Source organism: Ostrea edulis, chromosome 7, assembly GCF_947568905.1.
Source record: "Ostrea edulis chromosome 7, xbOstEdul1.1, whole genome shotgun sequence".
Lineage (NCBI taxonomy): Eukaryota > Metazoa > Mollusca > Bivalvia > Ostreida > Ostreidae > Ostrea > Ostrea edulis.
The window spans coordinates 30,970,215-30,982,581 of record NC_079170.1 but is presented as its reverse complement, the minus strand read 5'-3'; the positions used below and the strand labels follow the sequence as shown (position 1 = coordinate 30,982,581).

The 12,367-nt window shown below is 36.6% G+C and overlaps 1 protein-coding gene across 1 annotated transcript in view; it reads right to left on the bottom strand.

The window, feature by feature from the left end:
- LOC125654656 (GTPase IMAP family member 7-like) overlaps positions 1-12,367 on the bottom strand; it is a 662,712-nt gene that overhangs the window by 34,264 nt on the left and 616,081 nt on the right. The gene's annotated exons all lie outside the window — the stretch shown is intronic.

Here is a 12,367-nt window from a genome sequence, read left to right as displayed (position 1 = left end):
CCGAGGGACCTCGAAAAAACTTCGAGATATCCGGGGGTTCGAGATATCCAAAATCGATCTTGGATAAAAAAAAAATGAAGGATAGTATGGGATTTGCATTAGAAACAAAAACCCCGTTGCCGTTTCTTATAGTTTAATACAAGTTGATACCGAGCGAAGCTCGGACTGGCCAAAGGCCCGTCCGCGAAGCAAGGCTCTAAAGGTAACACGTATATAAAAGAAAAAGTCAAAATCAGCAACAGAAAAAGAGATAATCTCTATATACGTTCACTGAATTTTTCGTGATCCATATGGGCGGCGCCATTTATTTTTTCATTACCTGCTTCAACAGTTATTCGTGTTTTATTTTGAATGCCAATAATAGAAGACTCTTACGTACAATTTGTAATTTAAATACTCAGTTTGTTCAAAGTGAATAGTATAATTATCATTGTAACAGATTTTAGCAAAGAATTACATATAAAATCGTAATACGACTAAATAGATGAATGAGTTCACGGGTTTCTTTGAATAAGAATATACGATAAAATTACGGTTACTTTTCTATCATTTTGAATTTATTGGTTAATTTTGTTTAATTTTAATATGTATACGGTGTGACCGTTGGACCGAGCGAAGCATGTACGTAACTCCGTCTCCCGAGTGGTAGTCATAATTCCGTTAAGTACGGTAGATTATGATTCACTTAAAAATATAAATTTTGAATGAAATTTCCTTGCGCTAAACACCCAGTAACATCTCAATATTAAAGGGGTTTATATGGGGACAGCAGTTTTACATGATCCGCCTATTCATTGAACGCGGGAAATAAAACGCAAGGCGACGTAAACTGTGATTTCACATTTAGCCTCGGCTTTTTTCTCTTTTCAAAGTAAACAATTATAAACAACAATACTACATTCCGTATGCAATGAAAAAGGCCGTTAAAACTAAACAAAATTAACCAATAAATTAAAAATGGTTAAAAAGTAACCGTAATTTTATCGTATATTCTTATTCAAAGAAACTCATGAACTCGTTCATTTATTTAGTCGTATTACGGTTTTATATGTATTTAGTTGATAAAACCTGTTACAATGATAATTATACTATTCACTTTGAACAAACTGAGTGTTTAAATTACGAATTGCACGTCAGAGTCTTCTATTATTGGCATTCAAAATAAAACACGAATAACTGTTGAAGCAGGTAATGAAAAAATAAATGGGCCCATATGGATCACGAAAATTTCAGTGAACGTATATAGAAATTATCTCTTTTTCTTTTGCTGATTTTGACTTTTTTCATTTACATACGTGTTACCTGCAATTCGTAATTTAAACACTTAGTTTGTTCAAAGTGAATAGTATAATTATCATTGTAACAGGTTTTAGCAACTAAATACATATAAAACCGTAATACGACTAAATAGATGAACGAGTTCATGAGTTTCTTTGAATAAGAATATACTTTTTCAAACTTCGCGGGCGGGTCTTCAGCTATTCGCTCGGTATTAAAGCTTGCCGTTGCATGCAAGATTGTCGTCAGTATAAAATCCGACACAGGAAAATACATTTATAAGATAATATCTAATTGCGATCAAGGAGTCAATTTGAAGTCATATCATAATAAACTGTGACGCTTATGTGCCTCGAGAGGCGGATCAAGCATGCAATCCCCTCCCCAGTGAGAACTGTGTTTCAAAATAAACAGGGTAAAATTTACAAATACTTGATATACCATCAATTCGAATATATTATCTTTGTTTTAATCTATCAATCAAATCTCATATAGAGAACATAACGTTATTGATTTTTTTTTATCAAATTGAGTGGATTCTATACATCTTGCTTGATATCGAGAACAGAATCTGTGTATTAAGCCGAAGTGTCTTATTGCACACGTCGACATTCTATTCCATAGAAGGCCGACAATAGTCGTGCGGTGTAAAATAAAAATAAAGAAAAGTAGTTCCGGTTGCTGGTTGTCAAGAGGTGTGCATGTCCCCATACCAAATCATATTATACCAAAATAAATTGCATAACCTACTTTGTATTTGAACAATCATATAAATAATGTTAATGGAATATTGTGTAAGAACAGATTTCATGTTGCAAACATACACCGATACTTGTACAGTTTACAAAAAAAAAATCATTTCAGAGAATTACTAGAACAATCGAAGACTTTTCGTATTGAAACAGTAATGAAAAAACAATTTTTGAAGGATATAATCGATTTTTCAACTGCGTCATTGCAAAAGAATCATGCCTGTTGTTTATCGAAAGTCAATAGCAACCGGTATTGTGTTATTCCCCAGCTTGGAGGAGTTTCAGTATCGCTTTGATGTTTCAAGGACAATGTTTCAATTCATTTAATTTACCAGGCTGAAGCTAGCAGCCACTAACCAGCAGCCAATAAGCACGTAGAAGCTAGCAGCATCAAAGGACTAAGAGTACTCATAGAAAAATATTTAATTTGAAACCTATTCTAAAGGAAATTTTTAATTTAATTAATGTTTTGAATTAATAAATGTCAATCGCAACACTCATGGGCAACTTAGCTCACATGAGAGATTGTACATAAATGGTGAAATGAATTTATATCAGTAATTTGTAATGAAAGGATGAAAGGAAATAAAATTGACCACACATTTCATTTCCTGATCTTTTTGAACAATTTCTCAGCTTACATGCACGAAAGTAAGTGCACATTGATAATTTAGCTCACCAGAATATTACAATCTTAGTCATTAAGTACCTACTGATTGATATGATATGGAAAACTATATGGTGTGGGGTGCTTTATTATCTCAAGACTGATCCTATTTTCATGTGCCAATCCATTTGAAATCATATCGCATTCAAAAATCTTTTCTGCAAATTAGCTCACCTGAAGAGTGATAACCATTGCTTTGTAACAAAAGAAACCAACAAAGGAAATATTTTGAGCAAGTGGTGTAAGGAAGCAGGATTAAATAATGAAACAACCACTTTCTCTGTAATATCTGGGAAATAATACCTCCATCCTGTGACTGTTATAAAAAATTGTGCATTAGCTCACCTGATTTTGACATTGCGCATAAATTAGTAAACAAAAGTATAACACGAGTTTTATGACTGCTTTTAGAGCTGTAATCTGTGAAGACAAGGCAGAAGGAACATCAAGGCAAGGTAGAGGACCCCTAGGACTATCATTCATCATGCACTTTCAGTTTGGGGCTGTAGTGGTACCACCAGGGACAGATTTCGAGTCCCCATTTCTACTCTAAGAGGGGTGACAAGGACAATGTATCCATTGCTTGAGGTAGAGAGTACTAAGGACTACTCGATGCTGTGTAAAGAAGAGCTCTATGATACCCGAAAGTATGGTTTAGCTCACCTGAACTTTGACATATTTCGTCGTAGAAAATAAAAGGGTTTTATGATTACTTTTACAGCATTAAGCTTTGTAGACAAGGCGGAAGGAACATCAAGGCAAAGTGAAGGACCCCTAGGACTATCATTTTCCGCTTTCAGTTTGGGGCTGTAGTGGTAGCACCTGATGGCTCCCGGGGTCGGGACAGATTTCGAGTCCCCATTTCTACTCTAAACGGGGTGACAAGGACAATGCATCCATTGATTGAGGTAGAGAGTACTAAGGGCTACTAGATGCCATGAACAAAAGCTCTCTGGCATACCTGGAAGTATGCTTTAGCTCACCTGAACTTTGAAATTTTTCGTTTCTCGTAATGAAAGAGTTGATTTTATAACTGCTTTCAGAGGATTAATCTTTGAAGACAAGGCGAAAGGAACATCAAGACAAGGTAAAGGACCCATAGCACTATCATTTACCGTTTTCAGTTTGGGGCTGTAGTGGTACCACCCGGTGGCTCCCGGGGTCGGGACATATTTCGAGTCCCCATTTCTACTCTAAAAGGGGTGACAAGGACAATGTATTCATTGATTGAGGTAAAGAGTACTAAGGACTAATGGATGCTATGTAAAGAAGAGCTCTGGGATACCCGGAAGTATTGTTTAGCTCACCTGAACTTTGACATTTTTCGTTTCTCGTAAATAAGGAGGGGGTTTTATGACTGCTTTTACAGTATTAATCTTTGAAGACAAGGCGGACGGAACATCAAGGCAAGGTAGAGGACCCCTAGGACTATCATTTACCACTTTCAGTTTGGGGCTGTAGTGGTAGCACCAGGTGGCTGCCGGGGGTCAGGACAGATTTCGAGTTCCCATTTCTACTGTAGGAGGGGTGACAAGGACAATGTATCCATTGATTGAAGTAGAGAGTACTAAGGGCTACTCGATGCCATGTAAAGAAGAGCTCTGGGATATCCGGAAGTATTGTTTAGCTCACCTGAACTTTGACATTTTGCGTTTCTCGTAATAAAAGAGGAGGTTTTATGACTGGTTTTCCAGCATTAATCTTTGAAGACAAGGCGGAAGGAACATCAAAGCAAGGTAGAGGACCCCCAGAACTATCATTTACCACTTTCAGTTTTGGGTTGTAGCGGTACCACCCGGGACAGATTTTGAGTCCCGACTTCTATTCTATCAGGGGTGACAGGGACACTGTATCCATGAATGTAAAGAAGAGCTCTGTGATGCCTGGAAGTATTGTTTAGCTCACCTGAACATTGATATTTTTTGTATCTCGTAGAGAATGAAGGGATAAGGTGCCTGCTTTAAGAGCATAAATCTTTGAAGACAAGACGGAAAGGACATCAACAGAAGGTAGAAAAAACATGGAGCTATCATTTGCCGCTTTCAGTTTGAAGTTGTAGTGGTACCACCCGGTGGCCCCTGGGGTTCGGGAGAGATCTTGAGTTCCATTTTTCTACTCTACTAAGGGTGAAGGTTTCAATTGGTTAGAATACTGCTAGAGATCCTATTCATTACTCGATCCCAGACAGACAAAAGGTCCGTTATACCTGATAGTGTTGCTTACCTCGCCTGAACTATGCCATTTTTTGTGTCTCATAGAAAAGATAATGCTTTAATAGGTTTGGTATGCAACAGATTCTGTTAGAGAATTTGGCGTAGCTCTAACTACACTATGCATTTTGTACGAAAGGCGGCAAGTGAAAGCATAGATAATTGATATTTATTTATATGGTGGTCGCCACTTTGTAATTTAACTTGCAACCGTTATTTAATATCTGTTGGCCTCCACTCAGTTTAACTGGCAGTTATCACTAATTGAATATGTAGCTATTGTCGAAGCTTTGCTGCTTTCCTGGTCAAAAGGTCAATGTCACTTCGAAACTTGTTGAGAAAAGCTTGTAGACATTCTACGGGCCATATATTTTTGCTTGGCTCATACTTCGGGGGGGGGGGGGGTGGCAACTGCAGAAGTTGTCTTCAAAATGGTTTGAAATTCTCGTCAGATGTAACATAATACTGTTTAAACATTTCTCTTTTGTCCAAACTTCTATATCATTGATTAGGCTTGGTTTTAGTTCAAGGTCACATTCCTACCATTCCTACCATTCACTACTACTATAAAACAAGAGGTTCATGGGTCACATCGCTCATCTGAGTCACCTTGGCTCTGTTGATTTTGACCTTATGCAATTTTAATTTTACTCACACATTGTGGCCACAACTTCGGCTCAAAAGATCACGTCATAACCGCACTTGAATTCTCAGAACATGCCTGAACACCATTATGGCTAACATAACCTTGTTTTTTTCTGGAGAAGGTGAAGGTCGAGTTCCTCCTACTTCTAAGAAAGCCTAAAAGATTAAATATCTTATTAACTATTTAAGGTAGATCTTCCATACTTTTTATATAAATTCCTTATGGCAATAACTTTCATGCAATACCATGATATATGCCATTTCTACCTTCATCTTCTCCTGTGGTAAGCCCTTAACATTTCATGCATGATCTATGACCTTGTAAACCTTTTATGCATGAAATGATAAGGGCTTACCACAAGGAATATATATATGCAATTATGAAAACATTACTTGAAATAGTCCAGGATGTTTTAAATAGGTTTTCTTAAATGTACTCGTAGGTTAAATACCAAGCTCACCTGGTTAAAAATTTGGTACTAAGTAACGAATTTGCATATGAGATATGAGACCCCTATCACTCACCATTCATACGTTATGAGCCAGATTAAAATTTCTGACAGAGCGACAAGAAAAACAATATATATACCCCTACTATAATCGCGGGGATACAAAAAACTTGAATCTATACAACGTGGAAACATTTACAAAGGTGTGGGGGTTGGGGTCCACTTTGTAAATTAACCAAAAGTGTCACAGAAAACAATATTTTTCACACTATTCATGGGTGTGTGTTTTCTTGAATGACAAATTCAAATATTTGTATTTTGAAATAGTAGATCCTGTGAAGTACACATGTACAAACTTCTGTGTTCCATTTTATAAATGGAATGAATAAATGATTTTTTGAACATGATTAACTTACGTAGTATCTGTTTCATTCCCATTCTGGATAATTTAAAAAGGCGGTAAGTGGAAGTTACGACCTTAAAGACCCCCCCAAAAAAACACCGTACGGTTGCTCCACGGATCACTGAATGTGGGCGGAGCTTATCCATGGTCAATGTTATTTACCTGGAATTTACCTGGCCAAGAGATCGGTTGTTGTGTATATTTTTATGATATACACAGGAAATTTATCAGGTTATTACAAATTATGCTTAGTGTCTTGATTTGTGCAACAACAAAAAAAATAATTAAAATTTCTACCTACATGCATACCGCATTTCTATTTCTCGTAAACCTTCAAACTTGGTCATATTTATGTATTGCAAATGACAGGTTTAGCCCATTTGATTTCTAAACCTTTGCTTTTTATAACTTCTAATTAAATTGTTATATATCGTATATAAATAATTTCCTAAATATAATATTACCCGGCGTTTCCGGGCACTTCCTGGTGTCCTGGGAGTTCGCGGTGTCGTGGGTGTAGTAGGTAAAATATCCATGTTTCGAGAGAATGAATAAATCCAAGTAGATCTGTGTACATGTACAACCAAATGAAGAATGATCAAGATACCCCTCAATATGGGCCGTCTGTAGGGTTTCTGTAGCTGTAGTGTTTGCGTAATGGTGGTATCCCAAACAGAAGCTGACACGAAGTCCACCCCTCCCCCCCCCTCTCTCTCTCTTTAGGGTTTCTGTGGACGTAGTGTTTGTGTAACGATGGCATCCCAAACAGAAGCTGACACGAAGTATACACCCCCTCCTCTCTCTCTCTCTTTAGGGTTTCTGTGGACGTAGTGTTTGTGTAACGATGGTATCCCAAACAGAAGCTGACACATAGCTAGTCTACCCCCCCCCCCTTTCTCTCTCTCCCTTACTCTCAATCATTGACTAAATGAGTAATTATTGTCATACGTATGCAACACTATTGCCATGCCATATTATTTCATCTATATTATTGCTACAGTTTTACACATTTCTCTCTCTCTCTCTCTCTCTCTCTCTCTCTCTCTCTCTCTCTCTCTCTCTTTATAAATATAAAACCGTGATAAATTATAAATAGCTCAATAACTCTCTCTCTCTTTATCTTGATAAATATAAAACCGTGATAAATTATGAATAGAAATATCTCAATAACTCTCTCTCTCTATAAATATAAAGCCGTGATAAATTATAAATAGAAATATCTCAATAACTTATTTATGATTTTTTTTTTTTTTTTTTTTTTTTTTTACTATTGTTTGATTTCTGATTGTGTAATTTATAATCCATGTGGTATCTCAAACAGAATCATATTTTAAAACTACTGTAACAGTTTTACGCATGGGCAATATAACCATTATACATGTTGATGTGCTGCGCCAATAAAGAATTAATTGTTCATGTTTTTATAAATATAAAGCCACAATAAATCATTAATAGAAAATATTCCAATAACTTATGTTTGTTTGGTTTTTTTTAAATTATTATTTGATTTCTGATTGTTTAATCTATAATACATGTATAAAGATGGAGAGAAAAAATACGATGATAAATTGCATTGTATAGGGGACGTTAGAAATTAAAATATTCTAGGTGTGAGTCAATGCTATCAAAACTCAGGTATACTGGGGCTTTCCTCGAGATCTGAAGACTGCCGGTCATCATTAGCCATACATCTTTCTCAGGTAGCTGTAGACCATGGTCTCTGCAAACGTCAATCAACCTAAGCTCTATTGTTAAAAGTTTGATTGACCAGCGGCTTATCATTGATCGCAACACAGGTAAAATTTGGGGGCGTTAACTTAAAGTTGGGTCTTTAAGTAAAGTAAACAATGATTGAATGCTACAAAACCAAAAGGACGTATATGTTGAAATAGGTTTAAAAACAGATATAAAACAACATTTAAAGTATTTTTATATGTTTCTAAATCGATTTAGACACTTTGTACCATATCAACACGTTTTGGATCAGGTTTTTTATTTTTCTTTGTGTTTTTCGCTCTTATGTGAACTCAAACTTTACATACACATACGACTGTCTGCCTCTACAGCGACGATTTTGTATGGCTTATAGGAGTTATGAGATTGATCACTGTTCGTTATCTTCACTTTTCATGAATGCAAAGGATTATTGTAAATAGATAAAACGTCGTCGATTTATCTAAATGTCCAGTTGAAGGCCAAGATAAGATATTTTTTCTTCTCATGTAGAAGCCTTTGAATAAACCGTGCTTCATAAGAACATAAAAACAGGTCAGCTAATAAAGGAGCACTATTCGTGCTCATGGGAATTCCAACAGACTGTTGGAAAACATGATCTCCAATCTGAAGATCCACTGAACTAGAAAATACAAAACGTATGTGAAAGGTTCCTTAATGAAATGCAAAAATAACAGTCCCGAAACCACGATAAGGGATTGGGATATATTAGACATTTTTCAAAAATTTCTTTCACGAACAACGTACCACAAATTTAGACCATTGCTTAGCGCCCAGGGCCGCAGCAGTGAGGGTTCTTTCATTTACTTATGCCTGCTGGGAGAGGGGACCTCCGTTTAAAGGTCATATAAGAAGATCCCACTTCTAAATGCCGAGTGTTTGGCGAAGGAGCAATGACTACTAATGTTTAGGTCTTAGGTTTGACGCGGCCATGGCATAAGCGGGGCTATAACTCACGACCTTCCAGTTAAGAAGCGAAGGCCCTACCACTGAGCTACCGCGACCGACCAGGATTAGTAATGTTAATTTGGAAACATCCACATGAAGTGTAGATTCAAGTTTGCTCAAATTATTCCCTCACTTTGGGTGGGACCACAGTATGGAACAAAGTGAATATACAAGGAAAACTTCAATAACTTTTTTCTCATACGGTGCCTGTCATGCTTAGTCATACATGTATCAATATGCAAGCATCAAAAGATAGTGTAGGCTGAAGAAATAAATCCACCACATTGATACATGCATTACTTCAACTGATGACAGCAATGATTGATTTGATGCGCGCATCAATTCAGTTTATTGCTCTCATCGATTCCAGTGATGGGCGCATCAAAGTGGTGGAATTATTGCTCGCAACTTTACATTTGGAGATCGATGTAAATTATTTGATAATCTCTCTAATTGAAGATATCTTTAACTAATTATAACGCTTTCATATAAGGAATTAATGCGAGCTACAATTCAATATTACTGTGGATTTGTTGAATTGAAGATGTCTCTAATTATATTCATGTAGTTGCTCTCTCTCTCTAAAAGAATTATTGCGCGCATCAACTGAATCAATGATATTCGATTGAGGAGAGCATCAATTCAATATTATTGCGCGTATTAATATGATTGATTGCTTGATTGATTGATTGTATATTGTTTAATGTCCCTCACGAGAATATTTCACACATATGAAGGCGTCACACATTAATATGATATCAATAATTGAATGAAATGCGCACAAGAATTCAACTGAAGAGAGCAATAATTCATTTAATGCTTGCAATAATTGAATCATTGCTCTCTTCAACTGAATTGTAGCACGCATCAATTCAATTAATGCGCGCTCATCAATTCAGCGGAATGATTAATGCTATCAACAATTCAATTAATGTGCGCAATAATTCAGAATTGAAGATATTAATAATTTGCGGAGATATTTAATGGATTTGTTGCTCGCATCAAATGAATTGATATCTTCAAATAATTAAAGATATCTCTATTATTTGAGTTTATGTTAAGTTGGCACTCAATACAACAGTACACAGTTGATTATATATTTCTTTATATTAAAGAAAGCTAGATACAGTAAACCAACTATTATTTGGGTGCGATAAAATTTCGCAAGATTCGCGAGAACCTCATTATCGTGAATATCTCTAGTCGCGAACCAGTCCTTGAACGTCTGTCATAGGCCCGAAAAGGGTCGATCGCGCAAATTACTCGCCGCGAACCAGTTTACCGCAGGTAAATCGCGAAATAAAAGTAGCTGCGAATAAAAGTTGGTTTACAGTAACTGAAGTGGTTGTCATCACATAAATTCAGTAAAAACCACCATCAAACCGCGGCCAACAACTGAATTAAGTGACCGCCGGCAGTTAGACAACAGGTGAATTATGTGGTTGACGCCATTCAGCTTAAGTGGCTACCACCAGATAAAAAGTGGCGGTTGCCATACAAGAAGTGGCTTCCGCCACTTAAATTAAGTTGCGCCGCCAGATAATGAATGGCAGTCACCACTTAAATTAAATGGCGGTCGCCAGCTCATTTAAAGGGTGGTCGTTAGCTAAATCTATATCAATTCTCCTTAGCTCCTACCGATGTTCGTTCACAATACTTGGAATACTTTGTACTACGCACAATTTTCTCAAGGAAAATCATTGCATTTTTATTAATAATTTGCTTGTTCCCCAAAGACCCATCACCTCACGTCTCTTTGACCCTTCCTGACTATATGAAAGACTAGACGTAAAGACCATCAATCTGTCTCAACCCACTATGGCCACCACGTGGTACCTCTACGGCTTCAAACAGGGATGACTAGATGGTATCCCTGAAATGCAGGTGACCCACGAGTTACTTGCCCCTGATCATAGATAGAAAGATAAGTTGTTCGTCGAATAATACTTCGTAAAGTAATGTGTTTACGATGAAGAAGGCAAGAAAATTGTTGGGATTTTTCACTAATTAAGATTACTAATTAAACCCTAATTAGCTCAACTATTAAAAATGTAAGAAATAAATAAAGCAATGAACGCAATATGGAGAGAAATACGATTTGATAGAAAGCGTACAGAGTATTATTTAATTAACATAATTAATCAAATCCTAATTCTCTCAGATGTTAAAAACAGCAAGAAATTTGATATCAAAAACTGTAAAGGGCGAGATCAAAAGATTGATTTCGGATAAAAATCTAAATTCAAATAGTTAGTGGGAAGGGGGGGGGGTAAAACTTCTGTAAGTTTCTCTCATCCGACATCGATTACACATTAGTCGAAAAAGGAGAAAGACAAGTGACTGTTAAAAACCACCTGGCGATATTACATTTTAATGAACATTTGATAGTTTTAATCTACACATTCATTTGTGAATAAACAGAAGATAGGGTATACAGAGTTATTTATACTCATTTGTTCTTACTTGTTAATAGATTATAGTTTAAACACTCATCATATCTAGTTTAGAGGGTCGTTGCGGGGGCGGAGGGGGGGGGGGTCGTAAAAACTATGTGAATTTACTTTTTTGTCAGACATTAAACTTTTGATCTCGCCACTAGGAAGTAGATAAAACAAAGAATGCAACATGGAAAGAAATAATATTTAATAAGAAGTCTTATTAAAAGCATTACTGATGATACCTAGCGGTGGTCAGAGTAAAATATGTTTAGAAATTATTTTTGAAAGTACAGAATGGTATTTTTGATCGAAAGTTTATTTTAATTATTTTAATTACCCCCACCCTCATTCAATACACAAAATCAACACAAAACTTTCATTCAACATTATAACTCATTAAAAAGAGCATTCCTCAAAACCTGCTTTTCACGGATATCGAGTTAATTATAAGGCCAAACTAACTCCAGATCCAGGGCGCTAAAGTCACCTACTTTTGAGGGATACCAAATAAGCTTTGCCATCCAGCGAGACCTATGCCAGACCTGCCTTTCAGGGATACCGAGTTAATTATCAAGGCTCAGCTAGACCGGGTTCCTGGGCGATCTAAACACCTACTTTTGAGGGATACCAAATAAGCTTTGCCACCCAACGAGTCCTATGCTAGACCTGCCTTCCAGGATACCGAGTTAATTATCAAGGCTCAACCTGCCCGGGTTCCCGGGCGCTAAAGTCACCTACTTTTGAGGGATATCAGATAAGCTTTGCCACCCAGCGATACCTATATCAGACTGCCTTTCAGGGATACCGAGTTAATTATCGATGCTTAAATAGCACGAGTTGCCG